The sequence below is a fragment of the Sarcophilus harrisii genome, chromosome 5 (genome assembly GCF_902635505.1).
Source record: "Sarcophilus harrisii chromosome 5, mSarHar1.11, whole genome shotgun sequence".
Lineage (NCBI taxonomy): Eukaryota > Metazoa > Chordata > Mammalia > Dasyuromorphia > Dasyuridae > Sarcophilus > Sarcophilus harrisii.
In genome coordinates, this window is record NC_045430.1 from 179898822 (window position 1) to 179926792 (window position 27971).

The window sequence follows — 27971 nt, forward strand, 5'->3', positions numbered from 1 at the left end:
GAAACTCAGATTGTCCCAACCTAGCTATAGCTCTCCCTCCAACAGTTAATCTTTCAAAATAGCCTAATTCAAGGTTTGTCTTATATCCTAAACGGAGCTCCAAAAGGACAGAAAAGTCTCTGCTATTACTGAGTTCTGAGGGTGTGACTCTTTCTTATTTCATTTCCTAACCAAGTATTATTTTGAAAACTCTGCCATCATCTTCACTGCCACAATTTTTCTTCCTTGTCCATTTTCACTGGTAGGTACCAGACAAACCCACAGCTGTGTTGTGACACGTAAAAATTTGTACGATTTTGGAAACAAAAAAAATTAGAAAATGACTTAACAGAAGTCCATTTGCAAAAAAAGTCTAAAGGACTTTTAGTGAGACCAGTATGAGTAAAAATGTGTCATGGAAGCCAAAACTCCACTGACATCTTGATATCATCCAAGGCTGCATTAATGTAAAAATAATATCTAAAGTGAGAGAGGTGAGAGTTCTCATGTATATCTGCACTGGTATCAGGTCACATATGGAGGTTTGAGGAGTCTTTTAGAGGTCATATTATATTAGGAACATTGACAAATTTGAGAGCATTTAGAAGATGATGATCAGATGATGAATGAACAGGAAGCCATATTATATGAAAATTTGTTGAATGGAAAATGTTTAACTTATGGAAGAAAAGATTTGAAGGGTAGAAGAGAAACATAATTGCTAATAATTGAAGAGCTGTCACATGGAGGACTCATCAGATATTGTAGCTATAGATAGACAGAACCAGGATGAAGATATGTTTCAGGGAGGCAGATTTTGGTTCAGCATAAGGAAAAACAATAATTAGGATTATCTAAAAATGGAATGGGCTGCCTTGTGAGTTTGAGAATGTTTAAACAGAGTTTATATAAAGGGCATAGGCTAGAGCGATGGTTCTCAGAGTGTAGTCCAGAGAATCCCAGGGGTTTCTGAAACTTTCAAAGGGTCTACAAATTCAAAATTAGTTTTTGCTTCTAATATAGTAAATATTGATAAATATAACCCTCATAAGCAAAAAATTTGGACAGATGCTCAATCATTTTTAATAGCATAATGATACTGACAACAAAAGTTTGAGAACCATTAAGCAAGAGAATCTCTAATGTTTCTTCTAACTCTAAATCATATCATTCTAGGGGGGATGATTTAGAAGGGATTCATATATTATGCAGAAAGTTGGACAAGACAACTTTTAAGGACTGTTCCAAGTAAAAGATTCTCTGAGTCTTTGGGTATCACTGGATTATGTAATGTAAGTTCTGACTTTTTTTGTCAATAATTTTCCACATGCTTTTGGCCAAATCATTTTCTTTCTCCCTATCACACTTTTTCTATATCCTAAAATGTCTATGATAATAATTGAAGGTAGAAGTATATAAAGAAGGACCAAATTCATGACTTAAAATGAATATTTAAGAAAAAAAAAAGAAACTCTTAAATTGGGATGATTCTTTATCTTGCTGCTTCCCAGAGTCTGAATATCCCTCATCTCTGATTGTTGTTGACAGTAGGGCTTCTAACTTAGAATAATAGCTTCTGAGTAGAAAGTGATTTTAAAGAACAATCAGTTCTACTTCCTCATTTTATAGATAATGAAACTGAGATCTAGAGAGCTTTAAATGTCTTGTCCAACATTATGTCAGATCCTTTAACTCCAAAGCACTTGCCATTTTCAATACACTATGCAACAGACCATGGCTAGCATGAATGGCTTGAGGTGAAAAGCAAAGAGATTATTTAATATTTGTTGAGTGTCCATGATGAATTATGTGCTATCTAGACTTAATAGAGGATCTATTTTAGGGAATTCCCATACCTTAAAATTCATTGAAGAAAGAAACTATGAGTTTTATTTAATGTTGTTGATTTTTTAAGACATTCACCAGAATTGGAAATGATTCAGAGATAATTAGCTTTCATTATGGATTGGTTCTATTCATCCTATGTTTCCTCACCAGAATTGGTCTCCTAAGGCAAAGCTTCTTAAACTGTGGGTCATGATCCCCTATGGGGTCTTGTAACTGAATATGGGGATTGCAAAAAATTTGGCAACATTAAAAGGTATCAAATATTCTGCAAAGGTTTAATTCTTTATATAAAAATCAACAAGTACATTCATCTAATTAGCATTCAGATTTGCTTTTGTCTTTAATAAATGGTGAAATGATATGTATACCAAAGAATTATCTTAAAATATTTTAAAGGATTTATTATTGACAGATGTTTGATTTATATACATATTTTATATACCTACATACTCAGAGTCATAACAAATTCTCTGGTGAAAACAGTTTACATGTGGAAAAATTTTAAGAAGCCCTGTTCTAAGTGAGATGGGCCATAGAGAAAGGGAGGACACATTTGCTTCTTACTAATTGTATTTCTTTTTTTTTTTTTTTTTTTTTTTTTTGCTGAATAATTTTTTTATTCAATATTATTTTTTGCTGGATATAATTTTGGTCGAAGTATACTCCTTTAGATTGTTGATACATATTATTCTAATTCCTGTACTCTTTTTTTTTTTTTTAATTTAATAGCCTTTAATTTACAGGATATATATACATGGTAACTTTACAGCATTAACAATTGCCAAACCTCTTGTTCCAATTTTTCACCTCTTACCCCACCCCCCACCCTCCCTAAATGGCAGGATGACCAGTAGATGTTAAATATATTAAAATATAACTTAGATACACAATAAGTATACATGACCACAACATTATTTTGCTGTACAAAAAGAATCAGACTCTGAATTATTGTACAATTAGCTTGTGAAGGAAATCAAAGATGCAGGTGTGCATAAATATAGGGACTGGGAATTCAATGTAGTGGTTTTAGTCATCTCCCAGAGTTCTTTTTCTGGGTATAGCTAGTTCAGTTCATTACTGCTCCATTAGAAATGATTTGGTTGATCTCGTTGCTGAGGATGGCCTGATCCATCAGGACTGGTCATCATCTAGTATTGTTGTTGAAGTATATAATGATCTCCTGGTCCTGCTCATTTCACTTAGCATCAGTTCAGTGTAAGTCTCTCCAGGCCTTTCTGAAATCATCCTGTTGGTCATTTCTTACAGAACAGTAATATTCCATAATTTTCATATACCACAATTTATTCAGCCATTCTCCAACTGATGGACATCCATTCAGTTTCAGTTTCTAGCCACTACAAAAGGGCTGCCACAAACATTCGTGCACATACAGGTCCCTTTCCCTTCTTTATAATCTCTTTGGGATATAATCCCAGTAGTAACACTGCTGGATCAAAGGGTATGCACAGTTTGATAATTTTTTGAGCATAGTTCCAAACTACTCTCCAAAATGGTTGGATTCGTTCACAACTCCACCAACAACTAATTGTATTTCTAACAAATACATCCTGACCAGCAATTGTCCATGGGTACCAATGATTATAAATACAAATAAATAAAAGGTGAAAAATCAAAAAAAAAAAAAAAAAGAAAGGGAGGACAAGGAAGGATAGATGAACTATTATGGTTGCAGAAATGAATGCAAACATGAGGATGTATTTACATAATACAAAAGCAGTAAGTTTAAAAATTAAGTCAGTCAACCAATATTTTGTTCAATGATATTTGTATGACAGTTGATTTCCTGACTTTTTGACTAAAATGATTGAATCAGTTGACTGATTTCAGGAGAGTGCCTTCTTAGCTGGGATCAGAAAATAAATTCAAATTAAGATATCCTGATTCTCAGTGCAATATGTATGATCTCTTCTTTGCTACTCAGGTTCATGGTACTATTTGGATTTTCTACTTAAATTCATGACTCTGAGCCCCCATCAATGTGTCTTTATATTAGACCAAGCTAGCTGACATTAATTCAAGCAAAGCCATTCAATTAAAACAGAATGCCAAAGTAATAACCAGGAATTGGATGAAATTTTAATCACACTTACCACTCATTCTCAAATGACTACCACCTCCAAATATCCCCCAGAAGTGCCAGTTGATTTCCAATGGACTCTTTCATCTCTCCTCCACAGAAAGTTAGAGATTATATATGAAGCAGACTTTACTGGGTCACTCCATTTCCATCTTGGTTCAGTGGCATTCTAGGAAATATTCTAGCTTCTTAGTGCATGAATTGGATTCCCTAAAAAAAGGCTGGTCATAAACCATGGAGTTGGACCTTTTGATATTATTTTTATGGCCATGCTGTAAATTATAAAGAAAAGAGAACTAAAACCCTAATCTAACAGCCAAATGGGTTACATTTGTGGTAATCAGGAGACCCTTGTCACATTGGTAAATAGAAAACTCTTGGGACTGATGGACAGTGGCTCCTCACATACATCTGGAAGTAAGTTATTGGTCTAGTATAGACCCATCTTAATGTGTTGTATTGGTTTTGACCATCATCCTCTTGAGAGTAGCTACTTATAGGGCCCCATTCTACGGTTACTTATTCATTCCTTAATGGAATTCTTATCATTTTATATGTCACCTTGTTTTTCTCATGATTATATTGTGTGGACGGGGAAGTGGGGGGCAGAGGGTATTTTTTGGGTTCTTCTTTTTTTATAATTAGGTGGAAAGAGATGGAACCTCAGCTGTGACTCTGCAGCCCATTCCTCATTCTCTCTAGTGCTCCCAGTAATGGTACTTACCGGAAAGACAAAGCCATTTATCTTTCCAGCTTTCCAGCCAAGAGCTCAGGGAAACTGCTGCACTGCTGTCAGAAGAGATATTAGGGGCTATAAAAAGCCACCTGATTCCCTCCCCTCCTTGCTCTCAGCTTGTGACCCTCTTTCCCAGGGAGATTGGCCCAGTGATTGCTGACTCTCCGTCACCTGGAAGTTATAGGACTTGAAGGCATTTTATTGGAATTTGGCTGCCTTGACCATCCCATTCTTCTTCCTCCCACCTCCAGTTCCGTCCTTTCTCTTCCACAGACTATGGTATCAAAAGAAAGATTTTGCCTTTCTGGCTTTTTTGCTAGTTTAGGAGAGAATAGATTTGCATACAAGGGATGTGAAAAATATCACTTTGGCCTTAAGAAGTACTATATTAACCCCTCTGAAGCAGGCAGTGATAGAAAAGATATTCAGAACTGATTAGGAAAGAATAATTCAATTCAATTCAACAAACATGCACAATACTTGTATATGACACTCTGTTAGGCCCTGGAAGAAATACAAAGTTTAGATAAAACAAAATCTCTGCCCTCATGGAATTTTTGGTCTAGTAGAAGTATATGACAACTCTAAACAGTACTTTAACCTCTCTCTATATGGATGTTTTTATATGTACATTTATCTATATATCTACATATTTATGTTTTAATCTTTGAACTCTAAATCTGATTGTAGATGAGAACAAGAGACTTACATTAAGGATCCATGATTCCATCAGCATGCATGTTCCTTTCTCCATTGTAACTCGTAGTTTCTTTATACTTTAGTAGATGGCTTTTGTGACAAAAAAACAGAATGTTATGTAAAGTTAGAACTGGAAAATGTATTTTATCAACCAGGGACATTAGGGAAGACTTCATGGATGAAGTAGAATTTGAGTTGGGCTTTAAATGATTTTTGGATATCAAAAGACAAAAAAGAGGAAGAATGGTAGACAAAAGAAACATCCACTCATTTATATTTATCTAGGGTTTTATAATTATAATGTGCTTTACACACTATCTCTTTTGGTCCTGGCAACAGTTCTGTGAGGTGTCTCTGACAGGTATTACTATTTTCAGTTTACAGATAAAAAACAGATTTTAGAGAAATAAAGTGATTTGCAAGGTTGTACAAGTAGTAAACAAGCAGGGATATAGTCGAGACTTGTAACTCCCTATTGCCTGTAGTATACAATAGAGACTCTTCTATTTGGCATTTGAAGTCCTTCACAATCTGGTTTCAGCCTCCCTTTCCAGGATTATTACACATTACTCCCCTTTACATACTCTATGGTCCAATCAAACCAGTCTGCTGACTATTCCCCATACACAAACAAGATTGCTTCTCTCACCTTTGGTGTCTTCACACAGTCTGTCTGACATGCCTGGAATGACTTCCTTCCTCACCTCTCCACTTTAGAATCCCTTGCTTCCTTCAAAACTCAAGCTCATCTGCCACCTGTTATACCAGGTATTTCTTGACATCTTTCATTAGTTGCTGGTATCTCTCTCCTCCCTGCCTCTCATCACCTTGTATTAACTTTGTACATTTTTATTTTTGTATACCTAATATCCACCATAGTATCTGACACTTAATGGGTCCTTAATAAATGGTTATTGATAAATTGGTTACAGCACAGGTCTTTCTTTTTTTTCCCCTGAAGCAATTGGGATTAAGTGACTTGCCCAGGGTCTCACAGCCAGGAAGCGTTAAGTGTCTGAGGCCAGATTTGAACTCAGGTCCTTCTGACTTCAGGGCTGATGCTCTATCCACTGCACCATCTAGCCGCCCCATAGCACAGGTCTTCTTTCTCTTATGTCACACTCTGTGTTTGTGTAACTCATTTCCATCATCTTTCAGAAAGGCTTCAGAAAGGAAGACTTCTCTTTCTTATATCCCCATGGCTTCTTGCCCACCACCCCAAAACTCCCCAGCAAAGAGTGTTGCTTTTAAAAAGAAATCTCTTCAAGCAACCTCACAGAAATTGGGTTGGTGGGGTTTGGGAAGACTGACACAAGGTATGTTCAGCCTGGTTTCCTTTGGGAAGACGACTTGTAAAATCACAGTCTTCTAGCATTTTTGCAGCAACTTTGGCAAAATAAACTCACTGCTTGTTATGTACACATGGACTGCCTGGGGGAGTCTTGTAAACTTCTCTGTACTTTCTACTCCCTATTGACAGACTGTTGATTGCTCACAGGAAATATGCTCTAGAAAGGAAAATCTTGGGGGGTTGGATTCAAAAGACTCATGTTGTCTTTTCACTTTTTAGTGTAGGGAAGATAAGTTGTTCAGAATCCCAATTTACTTGTCTGTGATATGTGTGCATGCACATTTGTAGCTTGCTATAACCAATTATTTCTTGTTTAGGACCATAGGGTCATGAATTTAGAACTGGGAGGAACTTTACAAGTTATCTGGTTCAGTTTCATTATTTTACAAATGGGAAAACTGAGATGAAGAGAAGTTTAGTGGGGCAGCATGTTATTGTGGGGAAAGTACAATATTTGGAGTCACAATTTTGGAGCTAAAAGGGCCATTGAATTCAATTCTTTGGTTTTACAGATGAGAAAATCAGGTGTCCAGGGTATTAGATGACCTGTTTGAGGCTACATAATTTGTAAGAATCAGAAGCAGAATTAGAACTCAGATCCTTCAAGTCGAGAAACTTTCTAGTTCCGTTTTTTCTCATTTTTTCTTTTTCTTTTAATAGTATTTTATTTTTTCCAAATACATGCAAATAGAATTTCAACATTCACCTTTACATAGTTGTTTTGGACACCGACACAAATAGGTTTGTATGACTTTGGGTGTAGCATGTTACGTCTCCCTCATCTGTAAAATGAGGGGCTTGGCTAGATGACTTCTAAGCTTACTTTTAGTTTTAAATTTGTAATTGTGACATGACTTCTCCAAGGCCACATGAGTTACTACTTATTTACTAATAAGCACAAGCACAACAAGCATAGTAGGATTTTCCAACTACTGCATCACTCAAGGAAGAAAGGATTATTAAATTCTTACACATGCCAGGTGGGGCAGCTAGATGTCATAGTGGAGAGTATCAAATCTGGAGTCAAGAAAACTCAACTTGGTAAGTTTAAATCTGGTTTCAGAGACTTACTTGCAGTGTGACCCTGGGTAAGTCACTATACCCACTTTGTCTCAGTTTCCTCATCTGTAAATGATCTGAAGAAGGAAATGGCAAACCATTCCAGTATCTCTGCCAATAAAACCCCAAATGGGATCATGAAGAATTGGATATAACTGAACAACAATAACAAAATATTCCAGGCACAATGTTAACCATTCAAAAATATTTTCTCATTTGATTTTCACAACAACTCTGATGAGTGTTATTATCCCTATTTTATAATTAAATAAACTGAGGAAGATAGAGGTTAAATGACTTGCCTATAGCCACATACCTAGTAAATGTCAGAGAAAGGATTTTAATTCATTTTTCTGACTCCAGGCCCAGATCTCTATCCACTATTATACCTACTTACTTAACGCGTAAACTTATTGCCATTGTTTTTGTTCAGTCTTGGTCTGGTTCTTTGCATGCTAAAGCTGTCTGGGGGGTTTTCTTGGCAAATACACTAGAACAGTTTGCTCCTTCCTTCTCCAGATCATTTACAGATGAGGAAACTGAGGCAAACTTGATTAAGTGATGGGCCACACTTAATAATATCTGAGTCTGGATTTGAATTCAGGTCATCCTAATTCTAGGTTCAGTGCTCTATCCATCTGACTGCCTCAACTATGTAAGTTTCTCCCTTTCTCCATCTATATACAATTTTATCCATCCATGTTTTAACTATCATTTGATACTCAATTCAAATGTCATCTCCTCCATGAAGCTTGTCTAATTTCCTGAGTTCTGAGTCATCTTTCTCTGTATTGCCCTTTGTAATTTTGTCACTATGCTTTTACATTATGCCTTGTAACAAAGCTATAAGATTTCCGCAGCTAGATTTTAAGCTCTCTTCATATCTTTATATTCTCCAAGGTCTTGGCCCTAGCATCTTTTAACAGTAGATGTTCATCAAATGTCTGTTGAATATATAAATGAATAGTTCATGCTAATAGACCAAGATAGTCAAACTCATATGCTCTGTGACTCTGGATAAGTCTACTTTCTGCTTCTCAAGTGTTTCAGTTTTCCTCTTTATTTGATGATGAGCATAATGCATATTACTTCAAAATAGGTTCTTTAAGATGAATAGAACTTGAACTCTAGGGAGATATGTGTTCATTTGAATCCACTCATTTTTCACATTCTAATTATATAAGTTGGTGGTGTAATGAAACTGGAGACATTAACTCACTTTCCAGAGGAAGAGACTGCCTGAGAGAAGGGCAGAAAAGAGCAGTTGACTATAGAATTAACCATGGGAACTTTTATGTCTTGTGTTTAATTTCATGCCATAGGGACATGCTGATTAGTGAAGGCAGGCAAGCAGGGTATCCTTTTTGTAATGTTGATGTAGAAGGACAGGACCTTACAGGGTGTATTAAAGCTGGCTGTTAATGTGTGATGGGGTGTATAGAGGGGAATGGAGATGAGAACATAAATTTGGTTTCTAACATAATAATAATGTACATTTATATACCATTTTGTTGTAACAGTACATTATCTCATTTGATGCTCACAATAACTCCATTGGGAGGGGATATGGAACAGATAGAGTAAGTTTTATCGCCCCCACTTTATAGATAAGGTACTAAATCTGAGATGGTAAATAATTTGCCCAAGATTATACAGACAAGAAGACCTTGATAAGACAAGGCTTTGAGGCTCACAACAAAGAGAATTAAAGAAATAGGGAGGTGATACAGTAAAGATACTTTGAAATCAGACCTGGGTTTAAATCCCATTTTTGATGATTATTGTCAGTATGGTCCTAGGAAAATCATTTCACCTCAGTTTTCTCCTATGTAAAATGAGAAGATTGGATCATATGGAAGTTAAGGTTTCTTCTAGGCATAGATCCATATCTAAGTATGTTGGTACTTAAGTCTCAATTTGTATGCACTTGTATGCATCAATGGACATATACCAGCAGCTATTTAAATTGTTTAGTGCATATGCATATGACAGCATCTTGTTACAAATAGACTTTCCAACAAATTACCTGTAAGAGGAAGGGAACTCCTCTTCTGTCTCTCCTTGACTCTATTTCTTTATTTCTCTGGCTCTGTGTCTGTCTCCCCCATTCCATCTCTGTGTCTCCCTCTCTATCTTAGGGTCTCTCTGTCTCTGTCAGGAAATTTGGTTAAATTCATATATAACCTCTGTTACAAGTGAATGGAAGCAGTGTAGAACAGTGATTTGTAATAGAAAAACCTGGATTCAAGTTCCATCTTTATAATTTTATCAACTTTGTGATTAAGGGCAAATTAATCTATTAGATCTTCTTTGTGTGTAAAATGAGATGGCTTTAATCTATTTGAGCTTCTGTTTGTGTGCAAAATGAGATGGCTTAGTGATCTCTGGGGTCCCTTTGAATCTTATGAATTTAGGATCTTCTAGTCCTGAAAGCAACTCATTGTAGGTGTGATAGAGCTTCTGTGGTGTTAGGCTAGAACTTGACAAGAAAGGACAGGTCAAAAGTCACTATTTCTGCACCATCTTCTACTTATTTAAAGTGGATCATTCATCACAGGGAATGACAGCAACCACAACCAGGAGCTGTCTATGGTTCTGAAAAAACTGAGTCATTAAGCTTTCTGTCCAGGGCTGATAGCTCCATGTGCTCTGGGCATAGACCCAGAGTCTGTATATTAAACACTCCCATGCTCTATCTATGCTAATTTCAGTAGAACTGAAGCTAAAGCTCAGCAAAGAACCTAGAAACTTAGCTGATTTATCTTTTGAATGGCTACTCCTCTTGCCCCTATTTAATGGTGGAGACTGAGCAAGGATAGGGTTAATGATGCTTATTCAACTCTTCTGTGTTTGGGAAACAGGAGCCGTATATCTGAAGAGATATTTCTGAATAGATACATTGGAGTTAAAATCAACGATACCTGCCTGGTTTGTTTTGTGTTGCCCTGTTTGTAAGTTATGTAGTTGTAGGATTCAGAGACCAAAGGTGGATTCTGAAAAAGTTGTGTCTCCTGAAACTTAGAACTGCAAACAAAGTATGAGAGAGGGGCTCATAAGATTGTAGGTTTAGGCTTTAAGTATGAATTCGAAAAGAAGCAGAGTGTTGAATTATATACTAAGAGTTACCTCAATCTGTGGCAATTAATTTGCCTTCATAAAACCATTTTATGTGCAGCCATGCTCACTCTCCAGCTTCTTCTAAAGCACCTTCAAAGGGAAAAATCCAATCACTGCTACTGCCTTCATTGTTTTCCATGGCAACAGGTTTCTCTTTGGAGAAGTTTCCTTCAGAACAGTGATTGTGGGCATTTACAGATCAAATGAGCTCTTTAAAAATTATTTTCTTTTCCTTAAAATGTATTTTATGTCTGTTTTTAAATGCTACAGTCATTTCCCAATGGACCCTGCACTACACCAAATCTTCCTTTATAACAAGAAAAACAGTTAAGTTAAACCATCCAACAAAATGATCACCCTTGACAGCATATGCAACAAGGATAGATCTTGGAGTTCTCCTTTTGGAGCTTGTTTCATCACCTATTCCCCAGTACTGAAATTATTTATTATAATTAATCTGAGTCTGGCTGCCTATTACTGTGTGAATTCTTGATGAAACTTCCTTCCTGGGCTCAGAAACCTTTCTCTGTAGTATCTAGTGGCTGGTCCTTCCCTTCCTTGCATCATGAACATATGTGTCCTGTTTCTGTTCAGACACTGGTTAAGAGGAGACATAGGATCATAAAGTTAGGGCTACAATGCTTTTACCTATTTTGACTCTGGGAAAGTGAGTCTGTAGCTCAAACATATCACTGATAGGAAGTAACCTCAGACTAGACTAGTGTCTTACTGGACTAAGGAATCACTTGTACCCAGAGCTGGAAGGAAACATGGGAAAGAAACAGAATTTGCTATAAATAAGAACATATCTAGCTTGCAGCTCTGATATCTTTGCACATACTAGAGAAGGGAAGATTGCAGTATCAAGGTGTTATTAGTCTCCTTACATGGAAAGCCTATTAGTGAATATAGTTTAATGGTTGGGGGGAGGGTGGAGGGTGGGAGAAGCATCCACCTCACAGATATGGAAAGAGGAGTGAAAAAATAGGCAGCTATTGTGCTTGGCTTTCAAGGTTACCCATTAAGATAGGGCTGCTTTTCCCCTCTGGCCAGGAAAAGCAATTCTTTCCTCCGTTGGCTTCATAATGAAGAAGAAAGGCTCTATTGTTAACAACACCTTATATTTATCTCAAATTTTTTTTTGCCAGAGAAGCTCCACATGCTTTAGAGATGTGATCTTGTTCATCCTTATAAAAGGAAGTTGTGATTCCAGCTGGTGATTTCAGCACTTCTCTCTCAGTTCCAAACAGTTTTAAACAAACACACTGATTTATGATCAACTTTTGGGGGCTTAGGGCCACTGACACAAACTAGGGAATAGAAAATAGGGCCGAAGATAAAGAGTCTATACCCTAGTGAGGATGAGAACTGACTTTGCTGTCTCTTTTTTCCTAGTATTGGCTCCATGGACAATACCTCTCTGGGCCCCATTTTCCTTATATAAAAATTGAGGGATTCAACTAGTCAACTACTTAAACTAATTAGATTACAAGTTTAATATCTCTTCCAGCTTTATTATTTTAGGGTATTTTAGATCTTGACTACTCCCATGAGATATTCTTTCTACTGCCATTCCTGTACGATCTTTCTGTAACTCTTGCTCTTAGTCCCTTTATCCTTCTTACCTGCCAAACTTTATCTGCTAGAATTCCTGCATTCCTAATCTTTACCCCTTTTGAGCTTGCCTTCTAAAGTCTTATTGTGATGGACTATGGTAAAGAATATAATCTTTTGAATGCTTGACCACACAATCTTATTTAACAGTATGTGAAATAGACTCAAAGGAAACCATCAGCATCTTTCCTTAACATTCTGGCTATTTAAAAATTTTATTTACTTTTTTAACAAATTTAACAAATACCAAGATAAAATGAGCATTTCCATGTTGTAGATCAGAAAAAGATTGTACATGAAACTGAAGATCTCTATTATGCAGAGCTTCCTTATGTTTTAAAGTAAATAATAAATTCAACATGTACCTTTTAAAACTACTCTACTTGTTTCTGAATTCCTTCTGGCCTTTTATTTTTCTCCACACACACACACACATATATGTATATACATACCTATACATAAAATTTTTTTGTGGGAAAGGATTCTACCCTTTGTCTCCCTCTCTCTTCAATTTCCTCTGCTACCCCCCCAAAAAAACCAAGCCCTACTAACAAATGTACAGAGTCAGGTAGAATAAATTCTGTCATGTTTGAAAGTGTATTTCTTATTCTACATCCTGACTCCATCAGGGAGGTGATGGACCAGAAGTATGACAATGAGGTACACATTTTCAGATATAGTCATTATGTTGATTAATTTTGCCTGACTATACTTGTTTGTTTCAATAGCTTCACTTGGGGTGATTGAGGTTGGTGTATGAGGTAGAAGGAAATGTCAGCGATGCACATATATCATTGATACATTGCAAAAAACAGACATTTTTTGACTAAACAGGGTCTAAATCTTTTGAAATTCAACAAGTCACCATGACTTGAAGCCAGAAGTGCCAGACTGCACCACAAGCAATTCCAAGCAATTCCATCACTCTGTCTTCTTTGGGGCACAAGTGAAATTTAGGTATAAGATTTGCAAGGATATCCAAGGGTAGAAACTAGTTTTTGATCCCAGTATGGCTGTTTGCCATGTTAATTTGCTTCAGGAAAATGCCTTTGTAGAATACTTTAATTGCATGGAGGATAGAATATGGCACAAGCTTCAGGTTACCTGAGCCCTGAGCTGAGGAAGTATAATTTTAGTCTTCTTCTTTGCATGTTCATAATTTCTTATAGTATGGTGTTATTCCATCACATTCATATACTCTAATTTGTTCAGTCATTTTCCAATTGATGGATAGCAGTTTAATTTCCAGGTTTTCCCCCCTCTTTCTTTGATTACTTTGGAAGTATGGTCTGTTCCAATTTAATTTTGAATCTCTATCTGGACTCCAGAGAAGTCCTTAAACAGAGACAGTAAGACAGTTACTACGGTTAATTTAGAAATCATTTCAGGATCTGAGTAGGACCACTTCTAACTTGGTCAAACTTTGAGTGTGTATTACTACATTTGCTTATCTCCAGAAGAATCTTTATATTGGAAAGTTGGTCTTGTTTTTGACAATAAAAGTCCAACAAATAGAAATGCTCTTGAAAATGATTAGAACAGACTGAACAAACCCTGTTCTTGGTACAGAAATGTGTAGATGTTTTCTCCAGAGGCAGCCACAGCTTCTGACCATTCTTCCCATGAAATTAGCAACTAGGATTGTATAGAACAATCTCTCAGAGAAATGGGAAAGAACAATAAACAGCCACACCCCGTCTAGAGAAAATCCTATCTAGCCTTAACTAGCTTTTCATTTGCATAGGCTACCAAACATCCTCACAAAAGATGGGCCTGTTAGATAATCTGATTGCAATCAAGTCCTTGCAAAGTTTATTTTTTTCAAACCCAGGTGATTATCATTTTATGAGTGAAGGAAATGAGGTCTGAGAGGAGAAGCTACGATAGTAGATAACAGAAAGTATGATAAAATAGAAGGGAAGGAAAGAAGAAGGAAAGGGAGAAGCAAGAAAAGAACAGGGTGGGAGATGGGTCTCAACCCTTCCCCCTCCAATTTTTCTTTGGGGAGAGAGTTTAGAAAAGAAGAAGAGTTCTCAAAAACAGGCAGAGCCAGTTTCAGCTTTGTTGAACCATTCAGCTCCAGGTTTGTTTTCTGGGACCTTGTAATTGATATATTGATTCTCTTGATCTTGGCTTTGACTGCTGATCCTAATTCTGCCTACCATCACTCTGGCTTTCTATGCCAGACCACCTCTGACAATATGTTCCTTCTTGGTTTTGGTCTTGGATTTCTAGAACCAGTGATGCAAGAGTACAATCTAGCTTTACATCTTTCCTCCCCATCCCAGTGTCTTCAAATGGCATTTGTTGACTCTGTCTTCTATATACATGTACTGTGTTTTAGTTTTTCTGAGTAGAACCCTCAATTTAGTTCTTCCTCAGGAAGTAGCTGCCTACTAGGGACATAGTCCCATTCCCATAGTCTCTTATTTGCCATCCAGGGGCAGGATAGTCTCTTCTGGACCCTAGATCAACCCTTTGTGTCTTGGAAGAAATTGTCTGGGGTTGCTATCAATTGTCTTAGGATTCCCTAGCATTGTTTCCCTTACTCTGGTACTTTGGAAATAAGGCAGAATTTTGTTTGCTTTCATGTATACTTACTATAACAGAATATACATATGAAATAAAATAGGCTTGGAACCTCATAGAATGCAAACATAGGAACTGAGAAATCTATATATGTGCAAATATTTGGATGCCCATGAGTTAAGATCAGAGCACCAAAGTTATTTATCTAGGATATTAGTTACATGAATCATAATAACTATATAAACCTGCAAAACTAGTGAATTACAGTGTCATAGAAAGAGTACTTGATTTGAAATTTGAGGGGTTTGAATCCTGTGCTGGTTTTTACTGGTTGTAAGCTATTAAGTTTCTCTCTCTATAAAACTGAAGTATAACTATATACATGTATATATGGAGGATTTATGGAATATTATGAGGAAAATACTCTGTAGGATTTAGAGTACCATATCATGTTGTTTTAAAAAGCTAAAACTTAGAATTAAAAGAGACCCCAAGAGATAATTATGTTCAACATCGTGCTTTTCATAGGCAAGACATTACCATCCCCAATTTATATAGGAAGTAGCTGAGATTCAGAGAAGTTGTTTTTTATTATCCTATGGCAAGTACTTGAGTACTTGAATACTTGAGATCAACTAGTATTTCCCTTGTCTTGTGACTTGGCTCAGGCTCTCTTTATCTACCATCTAGACTATTATAGTAACAACTTTATTGGTCTCTCTACTTTTAATTTTATCCCTCTCTAGTCCATTCTTCACACAGCTACCAAAATAATATTCCTAAATTCACTCTGTCATTCCCCTGTTCAAAAACTGAGAATAGTTCCCAGTTACTTTTAGGGAAAAAAATTCTCTCAATGTGTCATTAAGACCCTATATAGTTTGGCTCCCAATGACCCCTTCAGTCTTACTTCACGGTATTTTCCTCTGTATAGTTTTATGTTCTCAACAAACTGAACTACTATACTAATTCCCCAGTTTTAGTTTGATATATTTGTACAAGTTGTCCTTCATTCTTGGTGTGTGCCTTTCAGAATCCTTATCTTCTTTTAACATTCAGCTCAAGAGGCATCTCCTTGGTGAATCCTTTGGATTTATTATCTGTTAGTGTTCTCATCATCATCAGTCAATATCAGCATGTAATCAATATTTGTAGAGCTTTTGTTCAATAATTCTTTTGTCCCTTGTATTTCTGTATTAGGATAAACCTAAATACATATAGATAAACACACAGAGAGAGGATAGACAAAAAGACAGAAAGAGAGAGAGAGAGGCACAGACAGACAGACAGACAGAGATAGAGAGACAGAGACAGAGAGACAGAGGCAGAGAGGCAGAAAAAGCCAGACAGACAGACAGAGGAGAGAGCGATATTAGATTGTTCCTTATGTTGGTTGTAAACCTTTTGAGGGTAGGGACTATTTCTTTTTTATTTTTTGGTATCCCCAGTACCTAGAACAATGTCAAATAAAAAGCAGTCCTTTAATATAATAATGTAAATGAATAAAAATCTGAAAGACTTAAGTGCTTTGATCAATATTCTGGAAGACTGATGATGAAATATGCTTCTCACCTCTTGGCACAGAGGTGATGAACTAGAGGTGTAGAATAAGATGTATTTGCAGGTATGGAAAATATGTGAAATTTTTTTGCTTGACATTTTTTATTACAAGAAAGAGCTTTTTTGGGGGGTAAAATTGGGGGTTAATGCATAAATAGTAATAGTTTTGCAAAAAGCAATAAATAAAAATGAAGGTCAATGAACCATTTTAAAAAAACACAAGAGAAAGCATCAAAATACACAAACATTTTCATGTGCTAAAGAATGAAGTTCAGAAGGGATATAGACAAGCAGTTCGATGTGGGTAATACCATGTTAAATTTTATATACACGCACACAAACTGATGTAATGAATCTTTATTCATGGTTTCATATTCAGTCTTCTTTTTCTGTCTTTAATACATGAAAATGTTTGTGTATTTTAATGCTTAAGTCCATAATTTAAAAAGAATAAAAATTTAAAAGTAGTTTAATAAATTTTGTCACAGTGAATTGTGTATGATCAAACAAAATTAGATGTACAATGCTTTGCAGATTTTAAGTGATGTTACCTTTTTATTATTTCAGAGACTTGAAATGATGACTTCAAAAAGTGAGATTACAAAACTTTTTTTTAAAGACTTCTTTCTTCTTTATCTTCCCCATTCTCTTCTTCTGATATCCAAAGGCTCTAAGAGAGGAGCAAGGGGGATGAATGAAGTGGTAAAAGTGATGGAAGGAAGAAGACTGGTCCCCATTTTTCCCTCATTTTTTATTGCTTCCAAACATGATGTCAGCCTTTCCCAGGAAGACCCATCACTGAGGCTACAAAGCAAAGGTCCCTCTAAATACCAGATTTGAATCTTTATTTGAAATAGCAACAACCATTGAGACCACATTAAGGTGTTTGGACATAAACACCTTTCAATCCATTATTAAGTCTTTCAGCTAGTGTTCTCATAACATCAACTATAATGAACTCTTCACATACTGATGCCCGTTTAATATGCTACTTCCCCAGGAAAGGCTGGTAATTTAGTGATAATTAATGATGACTTATTACAAATTATGTTACTGACTTAGTGATGCTCCTGGGTGACACGCACGTTTCCCAGATGTAACCATAACATTATTACTCAGTATTCACACATCACTTTACACATGCAGAATATTTTGCAATCATATTCTCAGTATTGTCATTATTCTCCTCCTGATGCTATACTGTGGTGATGCTATACAGGTTAGTATACTTGTCCCTTATTAATGAGTACATTTCATAGACTACATTTCCAATTGGTAGAATTTTTAAAACAGGGAACTTTGCTTTGCAGGTGAGAGAGCTTTGTGCTGAAGAAATTTGAAAGTGGAAATCTATCATAGTAAATGGTGGCAGCTACTGGCTAAAGCACAATATTGCAAACTAGCTCTACTAAGCATTATAAATAATCAACAAAAGGGAAAGAAGGGATAAGTTCTATGAGCTGTCACTCTGGAATGAGAAAACTCTTCCAAATGGAAGAAATTATGTCTTAGAGAAAGGAGAGGGTGAGCATCAGTACCAAAGAGGAAATTATGATAGTGGAAAAGTGTCAAAAGAAAAAAACAACAGCCTAACTGTGAAATTGGGAATCCAACTCTTAGATGTATCTTCTAACTATCTTCTTAACCTCTTCCTTGTAAAGATTTTCAGTTTAGTTTACAAGACCGTGTTTTTAATGGAGAAAAAAAATCTACAATTTTATGTAAAGCTAGTCACAGCTCTTGTTTAGATAGAGCTTAGTTTTCAAAATGTTTTTCTTGAATCAATAATGTGAAATAGGCAATCAATCCCATGAGACATGCAATGGAAGTAATTTGAAAAAGAAGGATTTACTTTACACAAATTTACTTACATTCAACCTCATGGAAGCATATTTGTATTATTAATCATAAGAAGGGGAGGGGGATTCTTCTGTAATTCCCTTATTTTTGAAATGAGGAAATTTAGTAACATGGAGATGCAGTGATCAGCTAATGCTTATGGAGTAAGGAATGAAAAGACTTGAGCTTTTTGGTCCCTCGAATAATTCCCAGTCTAATTCATCCTTCCATAATCCCTGTTGTTTGCCTGCTGATATTGACCTTTTGTGCTGGATACATTATATAGTCTGAAATATTAAACAGATCTGTTTGAAACAATATTTTGAATTCTAATAAATGATAAGGAGAAGGGAAATGAGATTCCCTTTAGGCCAAAGGAAGGTCAGATCTTTACTGTTTATGGAAAGATTATAAATCCATTTGATTTGTGGAGTTAGTGTCAAAATTAAATTATTTTCTTGGAAACTTATTTTATAAAAAAAGAGCCAAGAAAACTCAGCTTCTCTCAAAATGACTTAAGAGGTATTGATATCAGCTTGCTTTTTGTTGCTATACTAAGACAACTCTGAATTTTTAATTAATACATACTCTTTCATTTTATTAGTGTATCCTTGGCTCATTGTTCTCCTGCATCCCATGTGATAGGAGAATACCTTCAACTTATGTTCAGTAGATTTTGTGCCTGGCAATAAGAACAAAGCCAAGTTATTTCACTAGTCTGGAAAGATTTCTCATGAGTGTATGGTTCTATTATTATGATTATTTCTTCTACCAGTATAAAACATGAGTATTCCCTGCCTTAAAATGTGAATGGTCTTCATGAGCTGTAGCCAAAACAATTTATCACTTGGTGGCTGAGGTGCTAATGATAAAGCCTTTCCAACTGTAGCTAGTTTGGACCTAAAATTAGCTGAATACCATTTTGAGGGCCTGTACCCAAAGCCTTTTTATCTTTATAAAAATCTTACAGAACTTTTACTCCCTCGGAATAGTCTTTGGGAAGCTAGGGTTGCTCTCACATAATGACAAAGAATAAATTATCATTTGAATGATTGTCAAATTAGAATAAAACATGAGGGTAGATTATAAAGTATCAAATCATCATTATTGATTCCATTTTAAAGAGAAAAATTGGCTTCAGAAATAGTCAACAAAACTAATTTTATGATGAATTCTGACTAGAGCTCATATCAGAAATTGTCACTTATTATTTTCCATCTTATGCATCTAAAACAGTAGGCAGGACCCAAATAAACACACCCAGGCATCCAAATCAGATCAGCAATTTACACCTTTCAGGAGGGTTTCGTTTTAAAAAAAAAAAAGCATTATTTTAGGTAGTTTTTGAAGAAGAAATCAAAGCTATAGTAAAATGAAAAATGCTTTAAATCACTATTAATTACAGAATTGTAAATTAAAACAACTCTGATGTGTACCACCTCACACTTATTAGTGATAGAATATCGCTAATATGATAGAAAAAGAAAATGATAAACTTTGTAGGGGATGTGGGAAAGCTGGGACTTTTGCGCTATTGGTTGAGTTGTGAACTGATCCAACCATTTTGGAGAGCAATTTGGAACTATGCCCAAAGGACTACTAAACTGTCTCTGATCAATACCATTACTAGATCTCTATCTCAGAAAGATAAACAAAAGGGAAAAGAATTTACTTGTACAAAAATATTTATAGCAGCTTTTTTGTGGTGGTTAAGAATTGGAAACTGAGAATTGGGGAATGATTGAACAAGTTGTGGTATGATAATTGTGATGTGATACTATTGTTCTATAAGAAATGACAAGCAAGATGGTTTCAAAAAAATGTGGGAAAACTTATATGAATTGACACAAAGTGAAGTGAGCAAAACCCAAGAAAACATTGTACATAACAACAACAATATTGTATGATAATTAACTGTAAATGATGTAGCTGTTGTCAGCAGTAAAATGATCCAAGACAATTCTGAAGGATCCATGATAAAAATACTATTCACTGCTAGAGTCTGAATGCAAATCAGACTACAATTATTAAACTTTCTCTTTCTTTTTCCTTTTTTGTTTGTATTTTCTTTTGCAGTAAAGCTAATATAGACATATATTACTCTATATTTATAATCTATGTTAAGTTGCTTGCCTTCTTAAGGAGGAGAGAGGAGGAAAGAAGAGAATTTGGAACTCAAACTTTAAAAAACAAATGTTAAAAATTTTATATGTAATTGAGAAAAAAATAAGAGAAAAACAAATAAACAAAAAACATTATTCTGATGCTTAACCAAAAAAAATTATCTTTCAAAAATGTAATTTTATTGATATATATGTCTGTGTCCCTTTTAATGCTGATAACCCAAATATATATTAATCCAGATTTGGATATTCTGAGAGTCAACTTTCTTCTTGGGTGTTGGGGCAGAAGTGAAAGAATGGCAGAAAAGAGGAAGGATACCCAAATAGCACAGAGATAGATACTCTGGCATCTATCCTTTCTTCTTCCCTTCCACCCATTACTTTAAGGATACTATTTTGAGGCAAGTCAATGGACCCCAAATGAATTCAACAAAATATTAATTCAACAATAACATCAAAAACTGATACCCACTTTGTAAAAAGCATTATGCTAAGAGATAGGGAAAGTCATTACTGATAGGGGATTGAAGAATGGCTTCATGGGGGAGATAGCATTTGGGTAGGGTCTTAAAGATTGTGTAGAAATCGAGTAAGTAAAGAGTAAATAGAGAAAAAGCTTTGAGAATGCAGAATTCCAGTATGGGGGAAGAAAATCCATTTTGGCTGGAATTTAAAGTCTGTGTAATAGAGTAGTAAGGGAGAAAGCTAGAAAGCTAGGATGTATCAAGTAAAAGATGGCCTTGGATGCCATGGAAAAGAGTTAAAGCTGTTAAAGATTTTTGAGCATAAGATGAGTGAGAGGTTTATATATATAAGGGGAAAAGATTCAGGGAGGGCTTCATGGAGGAAGTAGCTCTTGAGTAAGACCTGAAAGAAATGTTGAGCGGGAGTTAAAACTTAGTAAATATTTAAAGAAGATAATTCATGTTAGATGAATGTATAAATATAAACCTTTAGTTTAGGATTTTTTTCCTTGATGTTTTATGTAAATCTCAGTGCTAGTATTAGTTGATATTTTTATATTTTATTGTGTTAGATATGTTATATTGTGAGTTCGTTGAGGACAGGAATTTGATCTATGTATTTCAATGTATCCACCTGTGTCCATCTGAGGCTTCAGGGAGTCTGGATACACTATAAATGGACAAACTGCACCCCCAAATTGAACTCCTATGGTGTCAGCATGACTTTGACATGGATTCCCAAATCCCTGTTCGAATTCATTCACCTGAAGGCCTCCCACAACCTTTCACAATTGGAAAATAGTGCTATCAATAAAGATTGGTTCCCAATAACTCACACAAACACATACAAATTTCCTAGAGGGGAAAAAGGCTATAAATCACTCAGAACTAGAATGAATGGGGACTATTTCAAGGAAATTTCTAGCTCAATACAAACTTGTAAATCTTATCAAAAATAGCTTCTATAAACTGAGAATCTACTTATTGATACACACCCTAAATATCCAGTAACACACTCGTTCAAGCAAGGAAGATGGAATTGGATTATAAATCTATATCTTTCCTAAGTTCTTATGTGGATAGAGCACATGGTAGCTGATAGGTTTATCTTTCTGAAGGCAGCAGCTGTTTTCTCCCTTATATTTGTTACAAAAAGAGAAGCTTTGTACTTTACACATTTTGTACTCCTCTGTGGGCCAAAAATTATATTATATATGCCATATGGCACATGTACATCTCCACCTTTTATAATGATGTCTTTTAAAAAATATTTTATTTCCCCTAAATGTCATGTAAATAATTTTAAACATTAGTTTAAAAAATTTTTTTTTGAATTTCAAATTCTATCTTTTTCTCCCTCTCTTTCCCCCTCCTTGAGATGGTAAAGTTATATTTGTGAAACCATATAAAGCATATTTCCATATTAGTCATTTTGTGGAAGAAAACTTGAACTAAAAAAAAGAGAATACTGTTTTTTTTTAGTATGCTTTGGTCTGTATTCAGATGCCATCAGTTTTTTCTCAGGAGAAAGATAGCATTTTTTATTATTAATTCTTATGGATTGTCTTGGATCATTGTATTGCTGAGAAAAGCTATATCACAATTGATTATCACACAATGTTGCTATTACTGTGTACAAAGTTCTCCTGATTTTGTTTGCTTCACTCTGTATCAGTTCATGCAAATTTTCTCAGGTTTTTCTGAAATCATCCTGCTTGTCATTTCTTATACTACAATAATATTCCATTATAACCATATACCACAAGCTGTTTAGTCATTCTCAAATTCAGGGGCATCCCCTCAATTTTTAGTTCTTAGCTACCACAAAAAGAACTGTTATAAATATTTTATACAAATATATTCTTTTGCCTTTTGAGGGGGATCTCTTTTGGTTACAGACCTAGTAGTGGTATTGCTGGATCAAAAGGTATGCAGTTTTATTGTCCTTTGAATATAATTCCAAATTGCTCTCCAGAATGGTTGGATCAGTTCACAACTCTAGCAACAGTGTATTAGTATCCTAGTTTCTTCCAAAATTTACCATTTTCCTCTTTCTGTCATATTAGCCAATCTGACAGGTGTGAGATGGTACTTCACAGCTGTTTTAATTTGCATTTCTATAATCAATAGATATTTAGAACATTTGTATTATGACTATAGATAGCTTTGATTTCTTTGTCTGAAAAGTATCTATTCATATCCTTTGACCATTTGCTAATTTAAGAATGATATGATCTCTTTTGATGATCTAACTCTTATAGAGGTTTGGGGACAGTTACTTCTGTCTAAATTCTGCATTAGACTTGAATCACTAGCTTCATTTTGAAGATGGTATTTATTTGTAAGGAACAAAATGAATTTGGGATAAAATTAGTCCTATCTCATCATCAGCAGAAAGCTTCTCTTTTTGACTCATTCACATGGTTCACTAATATTCTCCCCTTAAAAATCTGTGGTTACCATGAAACTGGTAAACAGAGGTTTTGCTATTCTGATTCCAGAAGACAGAACACATGGTAATATCACTGAAATTAATGTCAGAAGCTTCCTGACACTGATGGCAAAGCAAATCCTAGTTAAAATAATGATACAAGAGTTTATCTTTTATACCTTATTTTGATCCTCTCTCTTTGACATTCTCTTTTCTTCTGAAACCCCCAAAAACTTGAGGTGCCTCCCTATGTCCCATTTCCAAAGGACCTGGAAGCTGAAACCAACTGGTTAGAAAATTACCTTTGAATCAATATTTTCAGTTCTTGACTCCTTTCTCTCAAAGGCCTTAAAGACTCAAAAGGAGTGAAACTCTTAACTTTGGGATTTTAGGCACTATGTCAAGCCAGAGGTAAAGATAGATACTTCTGGGCCTGGTGACTTTCCTGTGCTCCCTTAAATGACACTTCTTATATTAGTACATAAAACTATCTCTAGTTGAGGAAGGCTTCCAATCCTAATCCTTTATAAAGTATTAAGAAGTATTCATACAAGATATTCCCAACTCCCAGGAGGCAGATTATATAGAAAACCTGAAGGAGAAAATATGAGATGATTTTTCTTTTGAGACATACCAATGACTCTGGGACCAGCATAATTTTACAGCTCTCAAAATCAATTCAATAGGGCTTTAAAAGTGCTTGCTATGGGTAATGAATTGTTCTAGCTACTGAGATTTTAAAGACAAAAATGAACTGGTACTCTTCCTCTAGGATCTTATATTTTATAAGGTATATGATGTATGTATTTGTATGTGGAAGAATAAAATCTATACAGCAACAACAAGATTATACAATGATCAATTCTGATGGATGTGGCTGTTTTCAATGAGGTGATTCGGGGCAATTCCAATAGACTTGTGATTGGAGAGAACCATCTGCATCCAGAGCGAAGACTGTGGGTACTGAGTGTGGATCACAACATACTATTTTTTACCTTTTTTTGTTGTTGTTTGCTTTCTTTTTTTCTCATTTTTTTCTTTTCTGATTTTTCTTGTGCAGCCTGGCAAATGTGGAAATATGCATAGAAAAATTGCACATGTTTAACATATACTGGATTATTTGCTGTCTAGGGGAGGGGATTGGGGGAAGAGAGGGAAAAATTAGAACATAAGATTTTGCAAGAGTGAATGTTGAAAACTATCTTTGCATATATTTTGAAAAAAACCTATTAAAATAATAAAATCAAGAAACATTTTAAAGTACCTACTGTGTGCCAGGCATGTATTAAGTATTGGGGATACAAAGAAAAGTGGAAGATAGTACCTGTCTCCAAGGAGTTCACAATTTAATAAGGATAAGATAACATATAAAAATAGGCTCCCCAGGGAGGTATAGGGGAGAGGATCCCTAAGGGAGCATCATATAGCCTTGTAGCCTGGGTGGGAAATTATCTCAGGAGGTATGGATTGCAGAGTTGAATTCATATTGCAGAATGGTGATTTTCTGAAGATCATGAAATCCAGGAGAGCAGCCAGGTGGGAAAGGATGGGGTGAATTTTCTAGGTGTCCTTCTTAAAAAGTGGAAGATTTGAGAGGAATTCTCATATGGCCATCCTCTACTTTCTTTAATCAGAGGGAAGAAAGGATCCCAGAGGATGGGCTTGCAGAGGAAGTATGAATTTTAGAGCTGATTTTATTTTTCAGAATGATGAGTTCCTGGAGATAATAAAATCCATAAAGCAGCTGGGTAGAAAATGACTCTCTCTCTCTCTTTCTTTCTTTCTCTCTCTCTCTCTCTGTATGAATGATTAATCAATAAACCTTCATTAAATATCTGCTACATGTCAGGTATTGTGCTAAGCCCTAGGGACACAATAAAAGGCAAAAGATATTTCCTACTCTCAAGAAGCTCATAGTTTAATGGGAAAGACAATAGGCAAACGACTATGTACAAATTATATCTATCTCTCTATATACATGTATGTGTATATTTATATTTGTTATGTAAAAATAGATTGGAGATATTAAAGTGGATTAGGAAAGGCTTTGTGCAAAACATTCAGGTATTACTTGAGGGAAATCAGGGAAGCCAGGAAGTGGAGATGAAGAGGGAGAATATTCTCGGCAGGTGGAACATCTAAAATGTCTGGTGTCTAGAGACAGCATCTTGTATGAGGAATAGCAAGGAGGCCAGTGATCCTATAACATGTTGTGGAGAGTAAAGTATAAGAAGACTGGAAAAAGGTAGGAGGGGGTCTGATTGTGAAGGGCTTTAAATGCCAAACAGAAAACTATATTTTATCCCAGAGGTGAGAGAAAGCTACTGGGTTTTATCGAATGGGGTAGAGGGAGGCTTGATATGGTTAGTTCTGAATTTTAGAAAGTCTGATTTTTTTTGGGGGGGAGGCAATTTAATAATTTTATTGACAAGGTCAACAGGTTATTAAATTTTAAAAGATAGTCACTTGGCCAGCCCTTTTAGCTCAAATACAATCGGACCAAAGACAAATAAGGAAATTTAGTTTGACAGCTGTTTTTGTGTCTGTCTGCCTGTCTTGTTCCATCTCTGTCTCTGCTTGCTTGTCTCCCCACTTTCTATTTCTCTTTGTGTTTCATTTCATCTGTCTCATCTCCCCTCAAGAACAGGAGAACATTAAGAAATAATATTAGGAAGGTACTGAAATGGGCTAACAGTACCTATAGAGGGTACAGCATGTAGGGTATGTATCCATTAACCTGGGGTGACTGCAGCTGTGCTCACCTATATGTTGTTATAAGTGTTTCTGAACTGCCTTCACCATAACAGCACCAGTTTAACTCTTTGGAATTATGGTAGATTAATTGCTACTCCTGGGATGTGACCATTATTTAGAATATTGGGAGGAACTCTGTTCATTCATCAAAGGCCATAAGATGGTTCCATAATCAGACAGCTTCAAACCTCCAGAATCTTCTTGAAATTTTACTGTTTGAGGTTTATTTTCCATTGGGTCTCAAAAGGCTTTTTGGTAGTCTAAGTAACAGCTTTTTTAAAAAGTTTATTTTTATTTTTATAATAATATGTTTTTTCCTTTCCTTTTTAAAAATAATAGCTTTTTATTTCCTGAATATATGCAAAGATACTTTTCAAGACTCACCATTGCAAAACCTTGTATTCCAAATTTTTCTCTCCTTTCCCCCATCCCCTTCCCTAGACAGCAAGTAATCCAATGTATGCCAAATATGTACAATTCTTCTATACATATTTCCACATTTATTGTATTGTGCAAGAAAAATCAGATCAAAAGGGAAAAATGAGAAAAGAAGAAAAAGCAAACAAACAACAACAACAAAAAAGGTGAAAATACTATGCAGTGATCCATAGTCAGTCTCCTCAATCTGTGCTTTCATTCACATTCAGTCACCACAGTTCTCTCTCTGCATGCAGATGGCTCTCTATCAGAAACCTATTGGACTCTCAATCAAAAACCTATTGGAATTGGCCTGAATCAACTAATTGTTGAAAAGAGCTATGACCATCACAGTTGATCATAACATAATCTTGTTGTTTTCTTTATTTTTCTCACTTCGCTGTTACATCTTGATAGGGTTGAAATCTTAAATTTGATAGAATAATAATATGTTCAAGAAGAAAAAGGACTTTAGATCAGGGGTTCTTAACTTGGAGTTCACAGACATTAGATTTCAGTGGGTCCATGAATCTGGGTTAGAAAAAAAAATTGTGTCTTTTCAAAATAATTTGATTCCTTTATAATTACATATAAATACATATGTACATGCATATCTATATCTGTCTATATCTATTTGTCTATCTCTATCTATATTGTCTTTAAAAACATATTCTGAGATAGGGTCTTTAGAAGTCTATGATCCAAATAGTGTTGAGGACCCCTACTTTAGATTGCATAACCTAGTCCCTCATTTTTATTAATGTGTGAACTGTGTGTAAATGTGAGTCTAGAGAGAAAAGGTGACATGTTGCACAGCAGCCTGAGATTAGAATCTGGCTCATCCTACTCCTAACCTGGTGTCCTTGCTACTGTACAACAAAAAGCCATTAAACAGCCCACGTGAGGGACATGGTTTCCCCCTCACCAACATTATTATGATGGGATGAGCCCGGATCTTCACAAACCTACAATTTCCTAAATAAGAAGTTGGATGGTAAAGGGAGACAGGAATGGGGGAGAAAAGGGGTTTTTGAAACAAAGTAAAACCATACAAAACAAGGTCTGTAGCTGCCTAAGTATATGCAATGTTCGTCATGAATGCAGGGTGGGTGGGAGGGTGGGAATATCTGCTCCCACGGAGTAGCTCCAGCCAAATGTGCTGCACAAGTCTATTCTCTTAAACTTCCCTGTGTGGGCAACACCTTGTGAATGCTTAATTTCTAGTTACAAAAACACCACCTCCCTGCATGCAGATTGGAGCATGAAGGGGAGAACCATGAAGCAAGGGGAAGTGAGGAGAAACTTCACTGGCAGAAATTCATACCATGAATTCAGGGAGGCCATTGGATTCAA